General features: G+C 37.2%; 1 non-coding gene across 1 annotated transcript; it reads right to left on the reverse strand.

Moving 5' to 3' along the window:
* Window positions 1-23194: 23194 nt before the first annotated feature.
* On the reverse strand, window positions 23195-23267 carry TRNAK-UUU (transfer RNA lysine (anticodon UUU)). The gene has a single exon. It is a non-coding gene; the product is annotated as a tRNA-Lys (tRNA).
* Between the last annotated feature and the right edge of the window lie 225 nt (window positions 23268-23492).

The raw sequence follows: 23492 nt of genomic DNA on the forward strand, positions 1-23492 counted from the left end.
ACTGAAAAGGCTTTCTAATCCTTCCTCTCTTTCCACGCCTTCAGGAACTCCAAAGATCTCCATGTTGGGTCATTTGATAGTATACCATAAATCTCCAACACTGTTTTTTAGTTTTCTATTTTTTTTCTTCTTTGGTCTGAATGTAAAATTTCCAGAGATTTGTCTTCTAACTTGGATATTTTTTCTTCTGCCTCACAAAGTCTGTTTTTCAGGCTTTCTACCACATTTTCTATTTCATCTATTGAATTCTTCATTTGCAATATTTCATTTTGATTGCACTATAAAATTTCAATTTCATGGGAAAATTTTTATTCATGTCATGTATGGATTTCTTTAATTTGTGGATTTGCTTCTGATTACTTCTAAGTAATCCTATGATCAATTTTTTTAAATTCCTTTTCACCCTAACTTACTGACTAGTGACTGTGTGCCCCAAATGACAATTTCTCTCTACTAGTCCTCAAATGCAACCCCTTCAAGGTAATGAATTATTTTACTTTGGCAATGGATAAATGAATTATCTTAAAATAACTAAATTTGCCTGAGATCAAAGAAGGGCAGATTCTGGAATGAACTGGAGCCTGTTTTTCAGGCCATGGAGTTGTGTTCTCCCCAGGCCACATTGATACAGCAGATGGGATGATTTGATTCTGAACTTGGGTTTTCAGGCTGAGCTTCCCAGCTATAAATTCATGAATCTGATGGTGCTACTGTTTGTAAAATACATTTCCTGTCCTTAGGATATGCTTGAAAAAAGTTGAACTAAGTTGACAACTTTGATTCTTATGTATCAAGTAGAAAATTACTACATTGTTTTAATGGGAAGCTGGGCTCAGATTCAACAAATCTAAATTAGAAATAAGTATAAGCTAGGAATTAATTCATCTATAGCACATCAATTTGTTTTCATACACTTGAATGTCATTTCCTGAAACTAATATTTGATATTGTGAACAAGTCTGTTGTGGGTTCAGGTGATAGACATTAATCTGCAAACAGAATATCAAAAAACAGAGGATGGCATTTGTAGAATAGACATTGTATATATGTAGCAAAAGTTCACAATTTAAATAGCTTTTTGTTATTTTTTTTTTCAATCAAAGCTACACATAAGACCAAACCCAAAAGGTTGCCACCCAAAAGGGAAATAAGGAAGAGAAACTGATACTAGGAATTCACTGTGTACTAATAGGTGATGCCAGAAAGAATAGATAATTTGTGGAGCAAATTGATTTTATCGGGAGATAACTTTGTTACAAATGTGAAAATAGTTACTGAATGTCACGTAAAGCAGCCACCCTTATTAGCAAAATTGTGAGATTATGTTATGATAAGCAACTTCTGAATCTCTAATTATCCCTGCTGGTAAACGGGATAAATTGTTGTCAAAGCCTTTAGTGTGCAAACTATCTTTTTTTTTTTAACATATAATTTAATATCTCTTGTTCTACCTCTATATATTTTCTCAACCCATTTTTTCCTATCCCATGTTTATTCTTACCATCATTTATACTTTTGCCTCTCTGTTAGCAGCCTCTCTCCTTTTCTCTGTCAGAAATGAGTATGTGTAACATGCTAGGAAGTGTTGTGACTTTATATTTTTCTGAAATTTATCTTACTAAATGTTATATGAGACATATGAATCTTTTGCTTATTTTGTTCTGTAATAATTTGTCTCAACAAGCAAAAATCCCACAAATCAACTCAAGTTGAGAAGACTAAACTTTAAGGAAACAACAAGCAATAGACCCTGTCATGGGATGTCACAGAATATGAACTACTGAACAACCTCTTGGACACCAGATGACATGGTGTGTTGATTAAACTTGCTCTCTCCATTTCTCAGGATTGGATCCATAAAGTCTCCATTTTCTTTGCTTCTCTCCATCTCCTCTTTCTTTCCAATTTTGTTGTTAGGTAAATTCTGAATCAGAGTCCTTAGAGGCCCTTTGCATACCATAGATTTGTTATAAATTCTTTGTTTCAGAAAACAAAAAGAATGTGTTACTGGTTAGCCAAATGGCAGTTACCTATGTTGTTTTAATGTGGTCAGAGTTGGCAAGGAAGTTGGAACTGGGTTTCTTGTGAAGGACATGTAATATGAAATAAATATGATTGCCATATTTCAAATTATGAATATTTTCAGTAGGTAAGAGAATTTGAGTCAGCCACCATTTAATATAAAAGCCACAGAGATTCCACTTGCTCTCTACATGCTCTTAAGTTCTAAAGGATTTCCCGTGGAGTGCAACGTACATATACACTACTCCATCTTCCTATGCCCAAATGGTAATAGAGATCCTCTTCCAGCAGTCTCACACTGTTACTTCAATAATAAACAATATTTTATGTATTTATTTAAGATTTGTATATATTTATTTGAATGAGAGAGTAAGAGAGAGACAGTGAGAGAGGAAGGTGGGGGAGAGAGAGAGAGAGAGAGAGAGGGAGAGAGAGAGAGAGAGATATTCCACCCAGTAATTGATTCCCCAGAAAGCAACAACTGCTGGGACAGGCCAGGCCAAAGTCAGTAGCCAGGAACTCCATCCACTTTCCAACATGGGCGCAGGGACACAAGCATCTGCTGTGGCTTTCCCAGGCATGTAAGCAGAGATCTGGATTAGAGGTGGAGCAGCCAGGACTCAAACTGCTGCTCATATGGATTGCAGGGCATTGCAGGCAGCTGCCTAACACGCTGTGCCACAGTGCCAACACCAATATTGTTTTCCAGATGTGGAGATTGTGTGTTCTTTTGTCATTTTCTCAGGTTGTCACTTTTTCCATATTGTTAGTTCCAGTTGTAGTACGTTTTCCATCATAAAGGAATCTTTTAATGATAATCTAATATAAGAATTTAATTAGAATAGAATTACAGAATCAGTATAAATACAGACATATTGTGCCACTATACCCACTTGCAAACACTCAGTTCCAGTGATTTAAACCTAATAAACAGAAACAGTGAAGCCATGGGAGATCATAAAAGTTTGTCTCTGATTTACCTCAGTTGACTATTGTCCAGTCCAATAGATATGCTCTTTCCTTCTCCAAATTCCACAGCTTACCTTAAACAAATTCTGGCCTGCCCACTCTCTGTTTCAATATTCTCCAATACATTCTCACATTTTAAGGAATATTTAGATGGGTTTGATTAAAGTGGCTTCTTTACATTTTAAATATTTCACTTGAAACCTTTAAATGTGCTATTGATTCTTTATCCTGTGTTTATCTGGTTAATGGTGTTTCTGACATAAAATTGTATTTACAGAAGATATTCTTGATTCTAAGAACTAAATAGCATAGCCATATATATCTCACGGTGCACTTGAGTTGTATTCATCTCATGTTGTTGATTCAGAAATGTAGCATTTCTTGAATCACACAAATAATCCTTTTAACTATAGTTCTTATAATAGGCAACATTTAAATATTATAGTCACTCTTTAAAATAATTTATTAGAACAATACCAACTGTATAAGCTGCAGGAGTACATCAATCAGTAATCCTTTTGTTCACTTTGCCTCTTTTGTTCAATCTGTCACTGTTGGCTTCTTCACATCTGCTACAAAAATACTGAGTATTTTTCAATGCTAAAGGAATAAAACACAAAAAGTTTCTGTGAACTGTGTTGCTCCCAGAAAGATGTCCCTTTCACTGTCAACTTATCAAATTACATTTGCTATACTTGCTTATACTTATTCAGGTTTTATTTCTTAAAACTTCACTTTCATCAATTGCTTTTTCTCCTCCTTTGTTTTTACTATTCAAGTAGGGTGCTACTAATGACCGGTTATTCATAAAACTTTCTCTTATATATTAAATGGTTCTGGGCAGAGGGCAGTAGAAAAAGTCAAACTTGAATTGACATTCTCATTTACCACTTCCTGACTGTTCTTTGTTACTTAGTATCCTAGAATAATTTTGAGAATTAAAAAGAATAACAGTTATGGGAATATTTTTATAAGCATTGGATGATTAATAATTTTTCTTTCTTTCTGGATGCTATCCTTTTCTAGATTTTATTTATTTATTTGAAGGGCAGAGTGTTTGAGAGAGACTAAGGGAGAGAGCTTCTATCCACTGGGTAACTTCCCAATTGGCTGCAATCGCAGGAGCTGGGCTGATCCAAAGCCAAGAGCCAAGAGCTTCTTTGGGTCTCCCACATGGATGCAGGGGCCCAAGGACTTGGGCCATCATCTGCTGCTTTCCCAGGTACATTAGCAGGGAGCTGGATCACATTAGCAGGGAGCAGCAGGAACTCAAACCATGCTGGTGATTCAAGAGACAGCTTTACCCTCTGCAGCAAGGTGCTGGCCTTTCAGATTTCATTTTCCCACTTCTTGGATGTCCCTATTGTAATCTGCTTATACATCTTTATGATGTTGCTTTCGTTGTTACTACTGTTTATAGATTTGCTTTTCTTTTCTGGACATATCTTATTTATTGGATTTTGTCTACTAGAATTAGAAAGAGCCTCTAAGTATGTGTTCAACTATAAAATGCGTCCAAAACCCATCTCTTACTCTGATTTATTGTCTAGATTTAGAAAGTTATAAAATCCCCCAAGTTAATAGATTTTGCTACTATAACATGAAAGAAATGCTAACTTTGTTGAATTCATATAAAGATTAAAGATATTAGTTGTAAAATAATTAACAAAGTGTATGCTCTGTAATAGACTATCATTTGCAGCTTTTGGTACAGTTCTTCATTTTAGTCTCTTTAGCTGGTGAAGTTCTGGTGTAGTGAATGTCTTGCCTTGTCTTAATCTGTCATAGGAGAAAGGAAAGTTACAAAAATAATTCAAGATTTAGGACTATATTAATCATGCAGGCAGTTTTTAAAAAACAATGATGATGCTTAAGGATTTATAGGAATACGAATTTAAGCAGTGTTATCCTATTGTAGAGGCGAGGGTCACAATTACAACTGATGTAAGTGTTCTTTTTGAGGAAAGATTTGTTCAGTAATACATTTAAAATGCAAATGTAACCCATGCTAATTAATATATAAACTTCCATTGCACTTAGTGTGGAAGGACTGCTACAAGAGGACTATCTTTTTCTGTACAATTCTCATGATAAAAAAAGGAAGTTACCTAATTTCAGACAGAACTAAAAGGTGAATTTCATGCACACAAGGTAATAGAATAACCCACTGATCAAAAGTCCAGAAATGTTTTTCTTTTGTATGAGTGGGGAAAAATCATTCGTTCATGGAAATCCCCAGGAAGGCACAAAGGAATGTGCTTCAAAGGAATTCCAGTGCACACATGGGGTAGACTTGCAAAAGCTACTCATGGAAACATTTTGTCTTTTTAATTATGTTATCTTTTATGTTTTCATAAATTGAATGGTCATGAATATGAAATTTAAGTGTCTAAAAATAGCAGCATCTAGGATGATCAGTTCTTTCCTTTTTTAGAAAAGTTTGGGCCATCATTTTGTGAAGACAAGGCTATAGAAGGCAGTGTCCTATATAATAATATGTTATATCAGAAAATTCTAATGGAAATGACTGTAGTAATTCCTGGTTATTGATAGTTATTAATACTTAAGGAGATAAAGGATTACTACTGAAAAGTACTGTATCAGATTCTCTTAAACAACAAATTGTAAGTCCTTTCATTGTGAAAAGAGGCATGTGGGACCATGTGGCTCATAGAGCTTACTTTCACTTTTTAATTTGTCTTCATCTTTGTATTTCTATAGTAAGAATGGACAGTGGTGAAATTGGAGCCCAAAAAATGTGGCAAAGGTGCTTCTATTTTCTTTTTTGCAGTTATTTTGCAGACAGCAAAATGAGGTATTGTTGAGATAGTAAAAGAGCCTACAGTTGTGGAAAAAGAATTTTAAAGACGGACAAAATATTGTACATATTAATAAGTACTAAATGAGTTAAATTGCATCATATACACAGAGGTGTGTGTATGTGTGTGTGAGGATGTGTGTGTATGCATGTGTGTGTCTGACATAGCATTCTTTTTTAGACATAAACCGAAAACAGTCTTTCCTTTGAGAGGCAGCAATGTGTTATTCCCAATAACCAATAATGTAGAAAGCCACATTTACTAAAATGTTTCTTTAGACAGAAAACTTACTTAAGTTGCCAATAAAGTACTTATCCAAAACAGTGAGAAACATCCTGAAATTTTTTTCCCTCTCATGAAAGCCCTGCATGGCACATTTATCTGTGATCTTCAATTCACTATGCCATTCTGCAACATAACCCATCTGCCAATATGATCATTGTGATTTAGTCTGTAACCCAATTTATCGACAGAATGATACTTCCTGTGTATCCTCCTGGGCATGAAGGCAAAGCAAGCCATCACAGAAACTTGTTTCATCAACAGCCCCTTCAACTGCCTCTCAAGCCTGCACACACTCCCCTTCCTTTTCACTGCAAAACAAATACACACACACACACACACAGAGGAAGGCCTAGCAGGCTTTTGGTTCTGTTGACTATTACTGTAATAATTTATTTTCAAATGGATGCTAATCTGATAGAAGTAGTCAAATTTTCCCGGAGCTCAGGCAGAAACAAACTTCTTCATGGCAAGTGTACTGATTCCATCCAGTATTATTGTGATGGGGAAGACAAATTATCCAATTACTAAACACACTGCTCTAGGCCATACAAAATAACATCCTGATTAATCTAACTACATAGGAAAGATACCTCTGTTTAGAACAAGTCCACTAAAACAAACAATATTGAATTACGAATGAAGATGAGTCATATTTGTTTGCCAGTACTTATGGATATTTCAATCCTGAATAGAGAGCTTACCTAAGGTGAGAAATATTTTTATAAATCATCTTAAAATATTATATACTTAAAATTATATTCAGTACTTACAAAACAAGTGTATTCATAAGGGTCACTCATGAGATAAAATACTGAATATTTTTGTTCTAGCCAATTTCCACTAATTAAAAATAAATTTTTCCTCCTATTCACCATATACAAGGAGCCTTCAAAAAGTTCATGGAAATGTGTATTCACTTCAAAACTGTTTACATCAAAATAAACTTCTCTTTATTCTTTTTTCCACAAACTCTTTGAAGTTCATTGTATTTAAAAATGAAATGTTGTGGTCAGCATTGAACCTAGCAGTTAAGACACCCTTTAAGATAACAGCACCTCATTTTAGAGTACTTCAGTTCCATTCTCAACTCCAACTCCTGCCTCCAGCTTGTTGCTAATGCAGGCTTTGGAAAGCAGTAATGAAGGCTCAGGTATTAGGATTTCTGCCACCCTTGTGGGCAACATAGATTGCATTCCCGGCTCCTGACTTTGGCCTTAGCCCAGTCCTGTTCACTGTGGACGTACAGAAAATAAAGGAGCATACTGGACCCCTTTCATTCTCCCTCTGTCTTCTTCTGTCTCCCTCTTTCTCTCTCCCATGAATAAATTTTGAAAACATGAAATGTTTTATATAAATGCATATATATGTAAATATGTTATAGATATTTGTGCAGGCATGTGCTAAAATAAGTGGTCATTACAAACAAACTATTGCTTATCATGAAAGTCAAATGATTTAGTTATTTAATCACAAGGAATTTAAAAAACTATTAAAATTTTGATGAGGGGATAAACATTTAAATGATATCAGAATATTTTACCTTAAAATTGATCTGAGAAATTTTTGACTCCATTAGAAATAAGGATAGTAAAAACATCTAAAAATAAAGTACATTGGGATCTGTAAGTTTATCAAACACGTTAATTCATGATGGTGATCTAACCCTAGTCTTTTAATGTCATATTCTATAATCTTCGCTTCTTAAGCTTGGTTACATCACATATTTCCATGACTTTAAATGACAATCTTGACTATTTGATGCTTTACAATTCTGAACTTAAATTGGTTACATAATTTATATTTCCTTGATTTTGATTTCATTACCCATTTTCTGTGACTTTATACTTTGATTTCAGTCCAATTTCCAATCTGCTTTTTTGCTTGATTGTTAAATTTAGAGATGCTTAACACAGATATACAACAGAATGAGCTTTGATCTACTTACCGGGCAACTAAACGAAGTCATTTATAAAACAATCTTAACTATCCAAAGATGACAAAGGACATGCATGTCTAAGAATTACATCAGAAAGGCACCCAAAAGATAAATGAAAAAATACCAGTTGAAACAGAGAAAGGTGAACAAGGAATCCTGCACCCAGGGAGGAGGTCAACATTGGACTAGTGTGTAGCATTCAGAGGGCATGGGTGCAGCCATCGAGAGAAGGGCACAGTTGTGCAGCCAGAAACCAGTGTCAGTCAACGCAGACCTCCACAGGATTGTTGATGTGAAAATTAAGTCACCTCAATTGCAGGACCAAAGTGGATATTTTGGGGAGATGGGGAAAAGTAAAGCTTAGTAACTGATGAATCTTATAAGTGTCTGTCAAATTACCTATTTTATGTAATTCAGTTTTAGAAACGAAACTCTCCTAATCTTCTTTAAAATATTAGCTATTCCACGTTCTCCTGCTATGACATTGATAAGTTATTAAACTTACCAAACCCCAATTTCCTTAAATGTATAAAGGAAAGAAAATAGATAACTGCCTCACAAGTTTGATGGTAAAATCTGATTATTTAGCTCCTGGGAAATCACATAGCAGTAGCCAGGATAGAGCATGCTTAAAAGTAAGTTCTTAAACAGCAAGGCTATTCAGGTGTTCTAATTAATATCTTATAATGCTAAAATACTATGTTCCTTTCTGTTAGAAAATAATGTTCTCATTTGTTTCGTTCAGGGACATTTGGTTACAAGGAACAGAAATGTACTTAAGTCAGGTAGATAAAACAATAAAATGGACTTTTGTCTCTGCCACCTCACCCACATTGCACCTGCATCATGAAAATTACTTCTTTTAAAATACTTTTAAATTAAAAAATATTTATTTATTTGAAAAGCATAGTTATAGAGAGAAACAGAGAGACAGAGATAAGGGAAGGAGAGAGAGAGAAGAGAGTTTCCATCTGTTGGTTCACTCCCCAAATGACTGTAACAGTGTGGGTTGTTCCAGGCCAAAGCCAGGAGCCTGGAACTCCATACACATCTCCCAGGGGGGTGGGTGGCAGGGACCCACATACTTGGGCCATCTTCCTCTGCCTTCTCAGAAGAATTTCCAGGGAGCTGGATCAGAGGCAGAGCAGCTAGGACTTGAGCCAGCATTCATATGGGGTACTGAGCCACAACACTGGCCCCCAAAATTACAATTTTGTGGCTCTAATAGTTGAAGGAGGATTTTAGTGAGACCATAGAAGTTAATACAGTGATCGATTTCAGACAGCAAACTTTTGGAGATTTTAAAAAGGAATTAATACTGACAATGTAAAGGATCCTATTATCTGTGTTGATAGACTGTTACAGTGCTAACACTCAAGACCCCATGCTCTTGCACAGTTCCTAACATATTAACTCTGGGCGTGATTATATAATTTGTGTTGACCAATAACCAGCATAGTTTCAACAGAGGCTTGATAAGCATTGCACATCGGGGCTTGCCCTCTTGGAATATTCCCTCATTAGATGCATAGCATGCAATGGAAAAATCTAGGTTCTCCTTCTGAAGAGAATAATTGGAGAGGTCCTGGAGGATCAAATTCCCTGATGGAGAACTGATCCAGACTCCCAGCTGAATGTCACTGCACGAATGACCCAGCCAGCTGGTATCCTGATATGGAACAGAAATACCACCCAGTTCACCCACAACACAATTGGAGGGCTGAAATTGATTTTAGGAAGGCAAACTCAATGTTCTCTGCATAGCCTTAGTAATAAGATGAAAGTTCCACTTTACAACACTTGCAGAGTTGGATGAGGTAGAAGACTTGAGGAGAAATGACAAATGGCTACTGGTTTAAGCCACTGAGGTTTGGAATGGTTTCACATTAGAAGACAGGCTTAAACTAAAATCTTATCTTTTAGATAATTTGATGGCTTATCATGGTCAGCACCTCTTTAATCGTTTTCCTGTCCTGCAAATTCATTCCTCCTCACCATGACAACTTGCATAGGAGACTGATAAATAATTGGAACTCAAAGGGGAAAGGAGAAGGGACTAAATTCAACTACATCATGCAGATGAGGAAAACAAGAGAATGCCCAAGGGACACATTTCCTGTAAAACTGAAGTGCAGGGCACATTATATCACTTAGCCTACTTTGAGGAGTAATACGAAACTTATCTGAAAGTGTGATAGACAATAAAGGATATTAATTGCCTCACATAACCAACATTGTCTGAGCAGGGGATGTTAAATTAAACTTCTTCCTTTGTTTCGTTTCAGCATTTTTATTTCTGTGTCTTTCCAAGTGTGGCTGAATTTTCAGATGTCTTTCTCCTTGGTCAAAAATTATGCTAGCAGCATAGATCTTCCTTGACATGAAGAGAGAGAGGAAAAGACAACCACTTCCACAACATTGGAATTGGCCTATCCCTAAATTAATCATTGAGGCAAGCCGAAAGGCATGCATTCAATGTGCACACTCAGTGACACTGATCTGTTACAGATGCATTACCAACTTATTGCTGAGAGGAGGGCAATATCATTATCCTTATTGGATGAAAATCACTAATTATTAGAATGTAGCAAGGCTTATCAGATTTTGACCAGAAGTGCAGAGGTCCACAGAACATCCATTCTCCCTTTTCTGCACAACCAAATTAACATATTAACGTCTGTTCTTTATAGCTATTTATCCTGGCAATGACTGATGCATTGATTGGTATGCTTTCAGCCTTAAGAAACAAAAATGTCTAATCCAAATGAATTTAGACAATGAAGAACATTTATTGACTTTTGAAACTGAAAATTTCAGAGCTGGAGTGGACTATGCTCACTGTTCAATTTGGGCTCACCTTCCTTTTGTATTTGGTTTTCTTAACTTGTGTCTTCTCTGAGTAAGACTGCTCCCTTTATAGCTGAAGGACAGCAAATGCAAAACATGACAGTGGATTGCTAATGAACATGGTCCTCGCCTCAGACTGTCTGAGCTCACAATTCATCTCAACCATTATGACCTTGAGCGTTTACTCAACCTCTGTGTCCTTCATTCATATGGATTATCTAAATAAGCTCAGAATCTGTCTCATTGAATTACTGTGAGAACTGCATAAGTTAATTCACACAATAAGCTTAGAAGATTTGGTACTTAGCACATAGTAAGTACATTATAAATGTTAGCCATTGTTGTTAGGTTTCCTGATTCTTCTCCAGGAAAAGAGAGAGAGAGAGACATCTCATAACCGTCAAATACAGATCATAAAATTCACATGTCCTAGATCATCCCCAAGTCAACCAAGATGACAAGGATAAGGAGATCAGTCTTATCAGCTTATACCACTCAAAGCTCATCTTTTCAAATCACATCTGGAATTAATTGGTATGGGAACTTAAAATGTAGCTCAGATAGACATCCTCAAGGTCCACCACAAGACCTGTGTAACGAGATGAGGGTTCCACTTCACAGCAGTTGTAAACTTGACAGAGGCAGATGACTCAAGCAGAGCTGAAAAACAGCTTCTAAGTCTTCACCACCTGGGCACTGTTCGGAATGGAATTTTGACTTCAAACAACAAATAAGAATGAGAAGACAACCTGTCCATGCTGTCAAGGTTTTCTACACATTTAAAAATGAGACTTTTTGTTTATAGATTATGTAACTGTTCACCTCCATGATAGTGGGTATTGTTCTATGGTTACTTGTGGGGGGAAGCCATCAGGATCACTGAATTCTAATCCTGTGTGAAATAAAGCATCAATTAAACTGAGCAAACAGCATTTAACAGGGTATCTTACTGCTGATGTCGTACTTCCAAAGAGCGAAAGTGGCCTTGAGTGATAATGGTGTTCAGAAAACCTCTCAAGGCGTGAAGGACTGGGCACACTGTGATATCAGTGCTCCGCTGAGGGATGTGTCTAATTCTTGAGAATGAGACTTTCAATTGAAGCGCAGAAAATGCCAGACTATTTCAGTTTCTTATTAGGTCCAGTCATTCATAGGGTCTCTGAGATTAGATGAGCAGAAAGGGAAATGAAAAATACTGACTATTGTAATATATAATAGGCAATCTCAGAATTTTTAAGGAAAGAGAAAATATAAAATTAGGACACGGAGGTTTAGAATTATAAAGCCAGATGCTTGGTCTTTGCCTATGGATGTCAGAGCAGAGTCACTGGCAAGTTCTATGTCAGTGTAAATAGAAACGTATGGTAGTGCTAATGAGTAAACATACCTGTGAGGTCATTTTTGGCACTATCCTTTTTGGTTCTTAAATTGAAGTGGTGCTGGTTTCATATCTCAGTGATCGGTATTGGAAACAATGCTGGTATTGAGAAAGCATTTATACTACTACACGTATATTAGGAATTCATTTCACTTCTTTCTAGGGTGTCTTTTTTTATTATTTTAAAGGTCTTCAATGGCATGCTCTGAAGATATTTTACAAAAGTTTGAACTGAACTAATGTGAATGTACATATGGACATAAAGCCCCAAATGACAGTCACATCAAACAGTTTTAGGCATCCATCATTTCTATTATGTTGTCTCCACAATGGCCAGTGAAAAATATAAATTTCCCAACACACCTCTTTTCATTAGAATCAAAACAGAACTAACAGTAGAAATTATTATTACAATAGTAATAATAAATCTTCAAAAAACTGAACACTATGTTGGTCTCTTAGAAACTGATGGTAAAATTAGGCCATCAGAGTCTCTGGGAAATCTCATAATAATTAATTAATTCCAACTGTTATTAGAATGTAGTTAAATGATAAGAAATCTCCTTTTGTGGAACATGAATTACTTTCTCCTGGGACACCATGGGCAAATCTGCGAAATAGTCTTTTGGTTCGTTTTCTAGCAATATATGACTGTCAACACTGAAAATATTTAAAGTTGCATTATATTACCACTAAGAAATAAAAATATTGGGTCAGCACTTTGATGTAGTGGGTTAACCCACCTCCTGTCGCATTGGGGGTCCCATATGGGTGAGTTTGAGTCCCAGCTGGCTGCTCCACTTCCAGTCCAGCTCCCTGTTAATGCACTTGCAAAAACAGTGGAAGATGGCCCGAGTGCTTGGGGCCTGCACCAGTGTGGGAGACCCAGAAGAAGCTCCTGGCTTCTGGCTTTGATATGGCCCAGCTCTGGTCATTGCATATGTTTGTGGACTGAACCAGTGGATGGAAGATCTCTGTCTCTGTCTCTTCCTCTCTCTATAATTCTGCCTTTCAAATAAAATAAATAAATATTTTAAAAAATATTGTGGGAAGTCATATGAAAATTCAAACTAGAAGATATTCTAAAAAATCAAAACTTACAGAATTTTTTAAAAAATTATTTTAAAGATTTTATTTATTTTATTTGAGAGGCAGAGTTACAGACAGTGAGAGGGAGAGACAGAGAGAAAGGTCTTCCATCCGTTGGTTCACTCCCCAAATGGCTGCAATTGCTGGAGTTTCACCAATCCGAAGTCAGGAGCCAGGAGCAGGGTGCAGAGGCGCAAGGACTTGGGCCATCCTCTACTGCTTTCCCAGGCCATAGAAGAGAGATGGATCGGAAGAGGAGCAGCCAGGACTAGAACTGGTGCCCATATGGGATGCCAGCGCCACAAGTGGAGGATTAACCCACTGCGCCACCATGCTGGCCTCCTTTTTTTTTAATTTTTAAAAATGTTCATTTACTTGAAAGGTAGAGTAACAGAGAGAGATGCAGAAAGAGAGAGAGAGACAGAGACAGAGACAGAGAGAGGGAGAGAGACAGAGAGAAAGAGAATCTTACATCTACTTGTTCACTTCACAAATGAATGCAATAGCCACGGCTGGGCTGCCAGAAGCCAGGAGCTGGGAACTCTATTTTGTTTTCCCCCATGGATGGTGAAGGTCCAAGTGCTTCAGACATCTTCTGCTGCTTTCACAGGCACATCAGTAGGAAGCTGGATCAGAAGGAATAGCCGGGATTTGAACAGGCATTCAGATATGAGCTCTCAGTGTCACAAAAGGGGGCTTAACACACTGTGCCACAAGGTCTGCTCCAGTTTTTAAATGTGCATTTTCTTTCAATCAGCAGTACTTTGAAACTGCATAATTGTACACACACACACACACACATACACTTTTATTTATTCTTTTAAAAGAAGATTCAAGACATATTCATTCTTTGTATGGTTCATAAAGAAGCTAAATGCTTTACAAGGCTGCAAACCCAAACCATCATTCTTCAAATGTAGCCTTCATATACACATTCATCTGTTGCTAATAAATTCTGTTTTTTTGTGTGTGTGTGTGTGTTTTTTTTTTTTTTTTTAAAGCTTAATCTCCCATCTTCAATGTCCCTCTTAAATAGAAACATACATTTACTCCTGTGCAGGCTCTTCATGCCTGGCAGCCTTGGGAAACTTTTTTTTTTTTTTTTTTTTTTTAGATTGTTTTCCTTTGTTTTGGTTCTCCCAAGTGTACATTGAGAAAAGTACACTTATGTTTCCTTGATCCTGTTGCACACAAGGGGGCTTCAAAAAGCAGCAACACTGCCATTGTCTCTAGCCCAGTCTTTTCTACTAAGTCAGTGGGAAAATCTAATCAAAAGATCATGGGAATTTTTTTCATCAAGTTTTTGAAGTGTCTTTTGAAGTATCCTGTTTGTATATAAAGTTGAAATTTTGTGTGTAAAATACACATCTTAATACAGAAATCCTAGTAAAGTTGTGGAGTAGTCTTTTGAGTAACCACTAATAAGTAACTTAACTTCATTTTAGTTTTTCACAAGAATAATTGAGTGTAAGAAAGAGGGAAACTACATTTTTTACCTTTGGCAGTTTTCTGTTCCCAACAGTGTTTGTTCCCCTTGCACCACAACTGGGCCACTTCCAGTCCTTGGTGCTAGCAGAAACATCAAACCACACAGGTCCTAGGTGCTGTGTTTGAACCTCTCCCCCAGTCTTACCTCATCACTGTGATGAAAGCAAACCCAGGCCACCTGCCTCACTATCATTTTGCCCTTTGAACTGGTGTGAGCCTTCCCGATGCACCTGGGAAGTTCCATCATACCTGAATAGCAAACTTCCTTTCCTTCCTCCTTGGTGAGCACATCGTATCATTGGTCACCCCTTCTGAATGCACATGGATGGTTGTGAGTTGTTCTCATCCTCTGTACAACCAGCAAAAGTCATCATAGTACTCTGCAATCTTTAGTATATGCCTGTGTGCATGATATATGTAACAATTACAGGTGAGAGAGAGTGCATGTGTATATTTCTGACAAGGCATGCATAGTCGATTCTGCCTCAGTGTCCACTGTCTCCTATACTAGGACAGGTGACATCCCCTGTTTCTTTATACCTTTTGTTGGATTCATGCAATAGGCCTCTGTTTTGGCAGTTCTTACTATAATTGTTAAAAAACCTAAATATAAAGTGATGAACTGAGACATAGCTCACAGAAAATTGAGCTTAAATCAATGAACTAATATCCTATTTCCATGAAAAATATTAAATGAATTTTATAGAAAATCATGTGCTGTTAATTTATAGAAATTAAACTATCAAAAGTAAAGAATATCCAAAATTAATTAGTGTCGCTCCCCCATTTCGCGGAGGAACGACACTAAACCCTGCGCTGCTCTTTTGTCTGCTCGGCCGGCCCTCCCCGGGTTTGCTGCTGGTTCTTCCCGGGTTGGCTACCGTCCCTCCACCTCTGTGGAAGAGCGGCTCCCCCTGCCACTTTCCCCACTTCCGCGGGGGAGCGGCACACCGCCGGCCGGCTCTCTCGGGCGGGGGCTGTTCAGATGTTATCCGGATGTTCCCTTTAGATGTTCCTGGTGCATGTTGTCTCTCTCCTCCTTTATAGTCCTCTTCCACCAATCCCAACTCTGCTACCCACACGCCGAGTACGCTGCTCTCCTCCAATCAGGAGCAGGATCAGCTCCTGCAGGTTATTGGTCGAACTGGAGGCAGCTGTGTGGAAGTTGTTTACTCCTCTCTCAGCACCATATTGTGGGAGAGCAGATGCATAGAATAAGTCTTAATTCCAGTAACTTAGTCTAGTCCGAGTTGCTCCCCACAAATTAGAATAAGTAATGTAGAATATATATTAGGTACTTATTATACATGTTTATTAAAATATGAAAATATTCTTAAAAAGGAAGTCATTCTACAACAGTCTATCTATAGTGTTGATAATATTTTTTGGTTTAATAAAATACTTAGATCTAATTTAAAAAGTGGATGATTAGTATGACAATGCATATTTGTTTAAAGGATAATGTCTGAAATATTCAAATATGAAATTTTCCCAATAAATTATTTCTTCATCTAAATTATTTTTTAGAAAAAAATTTTGTCTTAAAATTGTAGTCAAAGATATCTGATAACTTTCATTAGGCAAGATTTGTCTTCATTCTGTCCTAAGTTGAAATGAGATTTAGAAAAAAGTCTAAGTGAACATTTTTTCCAGAATTCTTGTAGCATCCACTGAAATACATTGCTATACTCTAGTCCTCTTTATTTAAATTGTGCATATTCTAAAATATATTTTTGATAACTTACCATGCAGCAGGCAGTATGTACTTTATATGTAGTTACTCTTTTGTTTCTTATAAGAACCAAATGAGATAGATCCCCATGTCATGCCCTCGAGGACATGCATCCCAAAGATGTTAAACATGCATAATTTAAGTTCAGGAACTTTTGCTGCAAATAATGCATCCTCATTCATTTTATGTTTTATATATTTATATATATGTTATATATGTTTATGGTATATAAACATAAAATATTTAACTTTTGCATACATTAAAAAACTTTGGACTTCATTAGTTCTTGGTAAAACTGACAATAAATGTTTCCTTACTTCATAGCTTTACTTAAGCAATACTTATTACTCACATAAAAAGAAGCATTTTTATCTTTACAGATTTTTACTGCTTTGGAATTCCAATAGCAGAGAAAGTTAACAGTAGATATTTACTAGGTTATTTATAGTTCCTGGGGAAAAATAACTGATATTTACAGTGAGGACCCGATTGCCTTGTGTAATGAGCACCAAAAGGTAGGAAAGAGCAACCCAGGACACTGTCTCAGGATCCAGGGAGTTTCCCTCACCAAATAGAACTGTTTCCCCAGCGTATCCAACTGCTCAAAAAGAATATGCACTTCTTACTTAGCCTTACGTGGATGCCTTCTCTTAACCCGTGTGCTGGTTGGCAGAGGAGGGATAAGACAGTTTGCCAAAAAGAAAGCTGAAACAAAACTCTGTTGGATTCACAATTTCATGATTTGCAAAGGCCTCGTTCTATGTGCATATAAATAAATACCTGGGGCTTCATTTAACCTAATATCAGTTTGTAAATTTTAGGAGGTAAGAAAGTTTATATAAATGCTTACTAGATTATTTAAAAGTGATCTTGATGGTTCCTGGTTGGCTGATCTATTTAAATGTCTAGGTTTGTTTGAAAATGTTGTGTAGCCAAAATTGGAAAATGTTACAATTTAGTTTTTTCTTTAACTTAGTTCATATTTCTAGTTAGGTGGTATGTATGGATATTAGTAAATCAGATTCCTGAAGCACACTTAACACTTTCTCCCTCTGCTTCCTTGGCCTCTGAACTGTGTGTCTGCATTTCCACATTTTCAACACCAGATGATGCAAGTTTCAGATTAACTTCATCCAAAATAGGCAGTAATTCTTCAAATCCTTGAAGGGTCATTTTACATCGTTTATGTATCTGCAGTATTATGAAGCAATTCTCAGCTCCATCTAACTATAAGATAAAAATTCTATTTCTTTTAAAATTTAAAACAGGAAAATAGAACATGTAGTTAAGTTTTAGTTGAAGTGTAATTTTGTTTTCTTTAAATGTTCATTTATTTGTTTTCATCTACACAGAGAGATTTTATCTAAACATAGAGATAGAGAAAAAGAGAGAGAGAGAGCGAGCGAGCTATATTCTATCTACTGATTCACTCTCCAAATGCTTGCAACTTCCAGGGGTGGACCAGGCCAAAGCCAGGAGCCCACAACTCAATCCAGGTCTCCCACATGGATTGCATGGGCCAAAGCATCTGAGTCATTATCTTCTACCACACAGGATACATTAACAGAAAACTGAATGAGAATTAGAATAGCCAGGACACAAGTCAGCATTGCTATATGAGCTGCAGGCATCTCAAGCTGCAACTTAACCCACTGCACCACAACACTCAAAAAACTTAAAGAGAGAGAAGAGAGATCTTCCATCTGGTGGTTAACTTTCCAACTGGCCACAACAGTATGGGCTATATCAGGCTTAAGACAGGAGACTGGAACTCTATCTGGGTCTCCCACATGGATACCAGAGCCCCGAGAGTTGGGCCATCTTCTGCTGCTTTCCCAGGTGCATCAACAGAGAGCTGGGTTGGAAGCAGTGCAATTAGGATTAGAACCAGTGTTCCAATATGGGATGCAGGCTTCACAGTGGCAGCTTAGCCTGCTGCACTATAATGTTGGCCACATAATTCAATTTTTTTTGTTTCCTCCACTGTATTTCTTTGACTTTGACAAAAGATATTTAATCTGTGTATTAGAGTATTTTAAAGAATATATTATTTAAATTAAAATAATATTTTTCAAGAGTCACAATATTTTTCTAATTAATCCTTAAAACAGGATTGAACAGGCCAGTGCCACGGTTCACTAGGCTAATCCTCTGCCTGCGGTGCTGGCACCCCGGGTTCTAGTCCCATTTGGGGCGCCGGAATCTACCCAGTTGCTCCTCTTCCAGTCCAGCTCTGTGCTGTGGCCCGGGAAGGCAGTGGAGGATGTCCCAAGTGCTTGGGCCCTGCACCCGCATGGGAGACCAGGAGGAAGCACCTGGCACCTGGCTCCTGGCATCGGATCAGCACAGTGCGCTGGCCATAGCAGCCATTTGGGGGGGTGAACCAAAAGAAGGAAGACCTTTCTCTTTGTCTCTCTAACTCTGCCTGTCAAAAAACAAACAAACAAACAAACAAAAAAACAGATTGAACATATGCTATTTAAAAAGCAAAAATCAGGTGACAGTGTTGTGGCTCACTGTGTTAAGCCACTGCTTGTGATGCTGGCATCCCAAACCAGAATGCCGATTCCATCCAATTCTGATCCAACACCCTATAATGTGTCTGGGCAGGCAGGAGAAGATGGCCCAAATGCCTGGGCCCCTGCCACTCATGTGGAAGACAAGATTAGATTTCCTGGCTCCTGGCTTCAGCCTGGCTCAGACCTGGCTTTGGTTGTCACCTGGGGATTAAACCAGGAGATGTAAGCTCTGCTTCTCTTTTGTCTCACCCTCTATAAGGCTTTAAAAATGAATAAATTTAAATTAAAAACAAAATAATAGTAAAATAAACCTTAGATAAAGATGTATGTGAAGAAATTATCTAATACATGTGATGACTTGTTTCACTGAGGAGTAATGAGGTGTTATGCTTTATCCCATGACACATAATTCTATATAATTTTACAAGTTGTGCTTTTTTAAATGAAGACCTTTATACAATATCATCAAATGCTCACAGTATAATATGATTTGAAGAGTGAAAATACTAAAGCATCCTATAGGACAGATTAAATCTATTAGCACAGATAAATGTGGTTGTGGGTTCAAAAGCTATGAAAGCAGCATATAGTAATATGACAGTATGATAATAAAAACTAAAAGTTGATACAGAAACCCTTACAACTAATTATGTGAGCAAACAATTTCATTTGCTTATTTTCTTCTATTGTAAGATGTCGCTCCCCATCTTCGTGGAGGAACGACACTAAACCCTGCCTAGGCTTCATATCCGAGTCACGGCACCATTATGTCGCTCCCCGTCTTCGTGGAGGAACGACACAGGACCCTGCGCTGTTCTTTTGTCTGCTCGGCCCTTCCCGGGTTTGCTGCTGGTTCTTCCCGGGTTGGCTACCGTCCCTTCCACCTCCGTGGAAGGGCGGTTCCCCCTGCCACCTTCCCCACTTCCGCGGGGGAGCGGCACACCGCCGGCCGGCTCTCTCGGGGGCTGCACAGGTGTTCCTTCAGGTAGATGTTCCCCCTAGATGTTCCTGGTGCATGCTGTCTCTCTCCTCCTTTATAGTCCTCTTCCACCAATCCCAACTCTGCTACCCACACGCTGAGTACGCTGCTCTCCTCCAATCAGGAGTAGGTCCTACAGTTTATTGGTTGAACTGGAGGCAGCTGTGTAGAAGCTGTTTCTCCCTTCTCAGCGCCATATTGTGGGAGAGCAGATGCATAGAATAAGTCTTAATTCCAGTAACTTAGTCTAGTCCGAGTTGCTCCCAGTTGCTCCCCACATAAGATTCTTTAAAAGTAGAATTTACCCATTGGTATTGTAATGAATTGTCAGGTATTAATGGATATGTTATTGTTTCTCTACCTGACTAATTCCCTCTACTCCACTTTTGCTTTAGTGAAAATCTCTCTCCATTTGTACCACTAAGTAAGAGTTGTCTCTGGGACAAAGGTGACACATCCTTTGTTCATAAATTGCAGGCTGTTGTCCAGGTGCAGACATAGATCGTAGAGATGCTGCCTAAATTTTAGAGAAGCAAACCTGTTTCTTTGATTTTCGGTAGAGTACACTCAAGGGTAGTGAGTGTTGTACTGGAGCCCACAACAGAGAGTGATAGGTTGAAAATGTTTGCATAAGTATAGTCCAAGAGGGCCTTTAGAAGCCTCTCATTATCTTAATACATTTCCATGAAGCAGCATCTAAGTTTTTCATGTGTCATCAAGTTGGCTGGCAGGTATAGATGTATATTAAGGTTAGGTCAAGGACAGGGCATGTAGACATGTGGAAGGTTCATTAGGTTCTCACGTTGTGTATGAATATACCTGAAACCCCGCAGTATAGTATACCTAACAGTAGATACCATTGTTAATTGTTAGTATTGTCTAGAGACCAGATGGACATCATTAGCCATCTTAGGGCTCTGTATCTGTAAATACACCTAAGTTCTTACAGGCAATGGCCACTTCAGGGTGGAAGAGAAAGAGCAGATATCCTTTAATTGATTGAACTTTAATTTGAATTTATTTAGGTTATTTAGACTTGATTGTGCTCATTCTAATAAAGAAAAATGAATATCAAAGTAGAAATTATGCAGGATTATTGAAACAAACTTTTAATATTTATTTATGTACTCAGTCATATTCATTTACTAAAAAAGTTGTGTCCTTTCTTTATGTTAGGAATTCTGCTGAAAATATTAAGATAAGATGCAGCTTTGTTCTTATTTTATTATGGTGGATGGAAAATCAAATGGTTAAACATAAACACATAAGAAGCCTGAAAAGTCATATAATCCCACTTAAGGCTTAATAAAGATCTTGTAGAGTACATCAGCCAAGTATTAAAGTAGACAAGGTAACTATTTAAGTGAAAGGGAAATGAATGAATGGCTCAGAGTGCAGTACATGAGTAAAAACAGAGCTTAGGAATGGAATGCAAGATGAACAAAATGAAATACATTGCTCATTGGAGGAGCATCAGTAAGAATTACAAAAGATGGAGCTGGATATGGGTAAGAGCCAGATGATGAAAAGCTTCATAGGTCATGTAAAGAGCTTGGATTCAGTGAACATGTCATAAAATAATGAAGCAATAAAGAAAAACTAGAATATAATATGTCCCTAATTTAGAAGGTGTACTGGCAGATTGTAGCTGTTAAATGGGTTTGTGGGCTTATAAAGAGAAAGCAGAGTTGTTGGGAAAGGTGATGTTTTGTGGATTATGTATGTGTCAAGTTTTAGATGCTCTCATTTTTTCAAGTGAAATATCCAATGTGCAGTTAGATAACAATGTAAAGCTTGAGAAAAAATAATGATGGGTATTATTATTTGTCAGTTCTCAACAAGTAGGTCAAATTCGATCCATGCAAGTATATAAGGCTATTTAGACAGAGGAGGGGTAGGAACAGAGGCATTTGCATATAACTCTGAGTAGCATTAACATGCAGGGGGTAGATTAATGAAGAAGCAATCACAAAATAAAGAGATTAAAAAAAACTTGTCAAAGTAGTCATGTAAGTTCAGTGTTTTGTAAAACAAATAACTAACTCAAGAAGAGTGAAAATTTAATACTGTCAAGTAAAATAGAAAGTCCAATAAGATACATACCTCAAAACACTAATTGAGTTGAGGAATTCCTTTGTTTGGAGGTTAGGTCATTTTTACCACAAGAGGAGAGAAGGCAGAATTCAAATTCCAGTTGGTTGAGTTTTGAGTTGAGATGAAAATTTTAATGTTAGTAATTATCTTAATACATAAACCAATTTCTACTCATTCCATTATAAATTGAAGCTCTCTGCATATGTAATATACAACAATCTTTTTTAAAATGTAGATCTCATAACCACTCCAAACAGCAAGAAAACCCAATTTGAGAATCAGTTCATTAAAAAAGATCACACATTTTATATGACCATTGGATCTGATACTTCTAAATAAAGGTGCGAGAGAAAACACTGGAATTGCATTGTTCCTTTTTCTGTTTCTGCAGCTGAATACCACAACTGTGTAATTTACAGGGAATAGAGGTTTATTTTAGCTCTGGGTTCTGGAGGATGAAAATTTCAATGTCAAGGTCAAGCATCTGAGGAGGACTTTCTTGCTGCCTGATAACATGGCAGAGGGCATCACATGGTGGGCCACGGCAAGGGTGCCAGTTCAGGTCTTTCTTCCTCTTCTTAAAAGGCCATTAATGCCAGCATGGGAGCCTGATCTTTGTTACCTCATCTAATTCTAAGCATCTCACTAAAATACTTCCTCCAACTCCTGAATGGCTTTGGGGACTAAGTTTCCAACGCATAATCTTTTGGAGGACACATTTGAGCTGTAGTAGTAATGTAGACTACTTTTATTTTAGAGGCTTGCATGAGAAAAGGAGACAGTAATTAGTAGCCAGATGGATCCATAAGATTAATGAAGGATTTTAGAAAATATTTACAAATAAATGCCTGGAGAAACATTTGTTAATAAAAATAATAATGTCTAATTAGCAATAGCATCACCTACATGACTTCCACACTGATGAACATAATATATTTGTAGGATACACAAACAACTCACATATCACTGTATGATAGATTTTTTTTTTATTCCGACTTAGTTTATAAGAAAGCTGAAGCTCACATCCTTTGGGTTATCTCCTGAACAGGGACTTGAACCCTGGACCCTCAGATTAAAAGTCTGATGATCTACCAACTGAGCTATCCAGGCATTATCTCAACATGACATTCAGGTCAGTCAGGTAGTAGAGTGAAATGTAAACCCATTACTACCTCCTTCAGTTTTAAATTCATGCCATCTGCACACATAATATGCAAAAATATTGTTTTTGTGAAATAATTATATATATATTTATTTATTCATTAACTCATTTGAAAGACAGCAACAAAGAGATGGAGAAACAGAGAAAGGGAGAGAGAGAGAGGATCTTCCATC

Source organism: Oryctolagus cuniculus, chromosome 2 (assembly GCF_964237555.1).
Source record: "Oryctolagus cuniculus chromosome 2, mOryCun1.1, whole genome shotgun sequence".
NCBI classification, from domain to species: Eukaryota; Metazoa; Chordata; class Mammalia; order Lagomorpha; family Leporidae; genus Oryctolagus; species Oryctolagus cuniculus.